This window comes from Pteropus vampyrus, unplaced genomic scaffold (assembly GCF_000151845.1).
Source record: "Pteropus vampyrus isolate Shadow unplaced genomic scaffold, Pvam_2.0 Scaffold109, whole genome shotgun sequence".
In the NCBI taxonomy this organism is placed as follows: domain Eukaryota; kingdom Metazoa; phylum Chordata; class Mammalia; order Chiroptera; family Pteropodidae; genus Pteropus; species Pteropus vampyrus.
The window spans coordinates 4844488-4850545 of NW_011888890.1; the positions used below are offsets into that span (position 1 = coordinate 4844488).

At 31.7% G+C, this 6058-nt stretch overlaps 1 protein-coding gene and 1 long non-coding RNA gene across 2 annotated transcripts in view; both read left to right on the top strand.

The window, feature by feature from the left end:
* Window positions 1-516, top strand: part of LOC111743216 — an 876-nt gene extending 360 nt beyond the window's left edge. The window contains exon 2 of the long non-coding RNA XR_002781604.1: window positions 115-516. This is a non-coding gene — a long non-coding RNA (uncharacterized LOC111743216). The remainder of the gene's footprint in view (window positions 1-114) is intronic.
* The window catches only part of ADAMTSL1 (ADAMTS like 1), a 409445-nt gene that overhangs the window by 396570 nt on the left and 6817 nt on the right, over window positions 1-6058 (top strand). The window lies entirely within an intron of this gene.

The following is a 6058-nucleotide window of genomic DNA, read 5'->3' on the forward strand; positions in this document are numbered from 1 at the left end:
ACTGTTACCAAAAAGTCAACAAATAGCACGTCTTGGCGAGGATGTGTATAAAAGAAAACCCTCTTATTTCGAGTCAATGGGATTGTAAATTGGTGCAGCCACTATGAAGAACAGGTTCCTCCAAAAATCGAATGACCATATGACCCAGCAATTCCACTTCTAGGTATTTATTCAAAAACATACACACATTAACTCAAAAAGATATATGCAACCCTATGTTCATTGCAGCAGTATCTACCATAGCCGAGATATGGAAGAAACCTAGGTGCCCATCGATAAATGAATGGATACAGAAGATATGAGATATGTATGTATATGCACACAATAGAATATTGTTCAGCCATAGAAAAATGAAATGTTGCTATTCGTAATAACATATATGAACGTAGAAGGTATTATCAAACAGAGAAAGACAATTACTGTATGATTTTACCTGTATGTGGAATCTAAAAAAAAAAAAAAAATACCCCTAGGTACCCCTAGAACTGATGGTTGCCAGAGGGGAAGGGGTGGGGGTGTGACAAAGATGAAGGGAGTAAGAGGTACAAATCTCCAGTTATTTAAAAAAATAAATCATGGAAATGTAATGCAGCGCATAGTGAAAATATTCAATATTATCTTAATAAAGTTGTATGTTTATAGACGGTAACTAGACTTACTGTGGTGATCACATCATAAGGAATGTAAATGTTGAATCACTATATTGTACACCTGAAACTAACATAATATTGTTTGTCAACTATAACTATAAAAAGTGATAATACCAACAACGAAATAGAAATTTTGGAGCTGAAAAATACAATATCTGTAGTGAAAATTTCACTAGAGGAGTTCAACAGCAGGTTTAAGCAGACAGAAGAAACAATTATCAAGTCAAAGAAGCCAAATGAAGAAAATGGGACCAACATATACATTGTGGGAGTCCCAGAAAGATAGAAAGGGGCAGAAAGATTACATGAAAAAATAATGGCCAGAAACTTCCTGAATTTGATGAAAGACATGAATCCATAAATCTAAAATGTTCAGCAAACTCCAAGTAGAATAACATCAGCGAGAACCTCACCAAGACACATAATCAAATCATCATAAAGAAAATCTTCAAATGAGCAAGACCGAAAAGACTTGTCTGGTACAAGGGATCCTCATTAAGATTAGCAGCTTGTTTCTTAGCAGAAACTTTGCAGAACAAAAGGCAGTGTAATTATATCTTTAAAGTGCTGAAAAAAGAAAACTATTAACTTAAAATTCTATATCTAGCAAAGCTTTCCTTCAAAAAAATGAAGGAGAAATTAAAATATTCCCAGATAAAAAGTGAGGAAGCTCATTACCTTTATACCTGACTACCAGAAACATGAAAGCAATATGAAGCTATAAAGATCTCCAGTATATGTAAATACATGGGCAAAAAAAAAAAACAAAAAAAAAAAAAAAATCAGTTTTGCAATTCTGGTTTGTAACTCCACTTGAATTTTCTAAAAGATTTAAATGACAAATGCCTTAAAAATTATAAATCTGTTAGTGTATATATAATGTATAAAGATGTAATTTTTACATTATTAACAAAGTGTGTGGAGGGTGCACAGCTGTATAGGAGTAAAGTTTTTGTATGTGATTGAAATTAAGTAGGAATCAATTCAAATTAGATTCTTATAATTATAGTATGTTATATGTAATCCCAATGGTAACTACAAACTAAATAGCTATAAACTATATTCAGAAAGAAATGGAAAGGAATCAAAACATGTCACTACAGAAAATCAACTAAATACAAAAGAAGACAGTAATGGAGGGAATAGAGGAGGAAAGCAAAACAAAGTGGCAGAAGTCCTTCCTTATCAGTAATTCAATGTAAACAGAAAAAAAATTCCCAATCAAAAGGGGTAGGTTGGCATAATAGGTTTGAAAAAATCTGATTCTAAGTTATCTATGAGATTCACTTTAGATCTAAAGACTCAAAAAGATTGAAAGTGAAAGGATGGGAAAAAAAAAAGATATTCCATGCAAAAATAGTAGCCGAAAGAAAGCTGGATAAATACCAAATTTTAAATTATTATTGTTACAAGAGACAGAAAAGGAAATTATATATTGGTAAAAGGTTTAATGTACCAAGAAAATATAACAATTATTAACATATACACCCATCCCTTGACTTATGTAGTATTTTTATGAGTTTTTTATACACATTAATTATTACCCCGATTTACACGGACTTTTTATACACAGCTTCCATTACGCAGTCTCATTTTACACGGTTCTTTTTCATTTCCATTATTGGCAATTATTCTTTCTAAAAATCAATAGCTTAACTCGGCAATGAACAAAGAACTAATATTTACTAATACACAATTATTAATGATCTTCCCATCCATTGGATGGCAAATAAAGCATGGGTGACTACTGATGCTTTTTGGGATTGGTTTTATAAACTTTCAAATATTTCAAGCAATAAAGATAGAGACTTTCTGCCAAGTAAAAAGAGAAGGTTGATTGCTTTAGATCATAGTATAGCCACCAACAGAGAATAAAATTTATTTGGTTTTTCTGAATTTTCATTAGCATTTTTTTGTGAAAATGTGTGAAATAAATATTTTTATGACTTATATTGGCCTATTTAGTATTTTTTTCGTACTGGTGGGCTCTTTTTACAGTTTTCTTCTTCGTAAAAAAAAAAAAAGATATGGAATGGATAATCTGCATAAATTGAGGGATGGGCGTATCCATAAAAAATTAAAGCTCTAAAAGACATTATTCAAACACTGATGGAACTAAAACGAGAACTAGACAGTTCTACAATAGTTAGACACGTAAATACCCTATTTTTGATAATGCATAGAATCAAAAGATCAATTTAAAAATAGAGGAATTTAACAACACTATAGAAAAAAATACATATTCAGAACACTCCACCTAACAACAGCAGAATACACATTTTTCTCAAGTGTACATTGAACATTCTCCAGGATAAACTACATGTTAGACCATGAAACAAGTCAGTACATTTTAAAAGAATGAAATTATACAATGTATCTTTTCACTACAATGGGTGAAACTAGAAGTTAGTAGCAGAAGGAAAACAGAAAATTCATAAGTATGTTATGGTTCATATATACAATGGAATATTACTCAGGCATTAAAAAAAAAAAACAAAATCCTACCATTCGCAATGACATGGATGGACCTAGAGGTTAATATGCTGAGTGAAATAAGTCAGTCGGAGAAAGATAAATACCATATGATTACACTTAAATGTGGAATCTAAAGAACAACAAAAATAATTAATCAAAAACAGACTCACAAATCTAAAGGACAATCTGGTGACAGCCAGAAGGGAGGAGTGTTGGGGGACTGGGAAAAAGGGTGAAGGGTTATAGTAATACAAATTAGAAGTTGATTGAAGGTCACAGAGATGGGGAGCATGGCATAGGGAATGCAGTCAGCATTAATGTAATGGCTAGCTGTAGAGCCAGAGGAAAGAGTAATCAGGGGGGTTGTTTCATAAACTATATAAATGTCTAACCAATGAACTGTATACTTGAAACTAATCATAAAATTTTAAGAAAAAAAACATATATTATTTTGATTCAAATACAAAAAAAAAAGGAAAATCTCAAAATCAACAATCCTTAAGGAAATTAAAAAAAAAAAAAAAAAGTTGACATTTCCCTCTAGTGGCAGAAAGGATGTAATATCCACCGAGGAAAAAAAAGAGAATTAGTAGAGAAAAATGAACAAAACCAAAAGTTGGACAGACTAACTTTTAGCTACATTGACTAAGAAAAAAAAGACTATTAAAATCTGAAATGAAAATGGTAACATTACTGATTTTATAGAAATAAAAAGATTATATGAGAATACTATGAACAAATATATACCAACAAATTGGATAACCTAGATGTAATAAACAAATTCTTAGAATCACACGACCCACCAAGACCAAATCATGAAAAAATAAAAATATACCTAAAACTAGTAAGGAGATTGAATTAGTAATCAAAGAGAACTCTCAACAAAGAAAAGCCCTGGATCAAATGGCCTCACTGATGAATTCTACCCAATATTTAAAGATTTTATGCCAGTCTTTCTCCAATTCTTAAAAGTTGATGGGGAGGGAACCCTAATACTCCCTAACTCATTCTATGAAGCCAGCATTACCCTGATACCAATGCCAGAAAAGGAAATTACAAGAACACTAAAGACCAATATTTCCTTCTAAATATTGATGCCAAAATTCTCAACAAATACTAGCAAACCAAATTAATGGCATATTCAAAAGGATTATACACCATGAACATGCAAGATTTATTCTCAGAATGTAAGGTTGGTTTGACATATGAAAATCAATCGCTGTAATATACCACATTATCAGAATGGGGGGGTGCAGAACACGGTCATCTCAAGCAATATAGAAATATCATTTGAGAAAATTCAACACCCCTTAATGATAAAAACACTCAACAAACTAGGATCAAAAGAAATCACCTCAAAATAATAAAGACCATATATAAAAACCCACAGCTAACAACATACTCAATGGTGAAAATGGAAAACTTTTCCCCTAGGATGAAGAACAAGAAAAGAATGCAATGTCCTCTACTTTCATTCAGTATAGTATTGGAAGTTCAGAGCATTAGGCAAGAAAAAGAAAAGTGAAGCCATCCAAGTTAGAGAGGAAGAAATAAAATTGTCTCTGTTCATAGATGGTATGATCTCATATATAAAAGCCCAAAAATCCTAGTAACAACAACAAAAATATCTTAGAGATAATAAACAAATTCAATAAAAGTGCAGGGTACAAAATCAATACATAAAAATCAGTTGCATTTCTATATACAAATTGGGAACAATCTGAAATTTTAAACAATTCAATTTATAGTAGCACCAAAAATAATACTTAGGAATAAACTTAACCAAGGAGCTAAAAGACTTGTACACTGAAAACTACAAAACATTGCTAAAATAAATTAGACAAATAAAGGTGTTCATGGACTGGAAAACTTAAGATATCAATACTGCTCAAAATTGATCTACAAATTCAGTTTTTAACAAAATACCAACTTTTTTTGCAGGAACAGAAAATCCATCCTGTAATTCAAATGGAATCTTAAGGAATTTCAAATGACCAAAACAATCTTGGAAAAGCAGAATAAAGTTCCAGGTCTCACACTTCTTGATTTCCAAACGTACTACAAAGCTAAAAGCTACAGTAACTGAAACAGTGTAGTACTGGCATACAGGAAAACATACAGACCAATGGAATAGAATAGAACAGAGAGCCCAGAAATAAACTCTTGCATATACATACAAGAGGATGAAATTGGATCCTTACCTTACACCATCTATAAAAATTAATTCCAAATAGATCAAAGACTTAAACATGAGAGTTAAAAGTAAATAACTCTTAGCAGAAAACATAGTGGGGAAGCTCCATCATGGATTTGGACATGATTTCTTGACTGTGACACTAAAAGCACAGGTAACAAAAGAAAAATTAGATAACTGATATCATCAAAATGAAAGCTTTTCTCCATCAAAGGACACTATCAACAAAGTAAAAAAGGCAACACACAAATTGGGAAAAAATACAGTTGGCCCTTGAATAACACCAGAGATAAGAGTACCTAACCCCCATGCAATTGAAAATCTGTGTATAACTTTTGACTCTGCAAAAACTTAAGTTATCCCTTAGTATCCACAGGGTAATGGTTACCTAAATCCACAGATGCTCAATTCTCCCATAAAAATAGCATAGATCAATGCATATATTTGGTCCTCTATATCCATAGACTCTCAACTGCATATCAGAAACACTACAGGTATTTACTGAAAAAAAATCGGTGCATAAATGGATCCTGCACAGTTCAAACTTGTGTTGTTCCAGGACCAACTATATTTGTAAATCATAAATCTGATAAAGCATTAATATCCTGAATATATAGACAACTACAAGCCAACAACAAAACAAAGCCTTGAATAGACATTTCTCCAAAGAAGATGTACAAATGGCCAATACACAAATGAAAAGATGTTCAGAATCACTAGTAATTAGGAAGATGCAAAT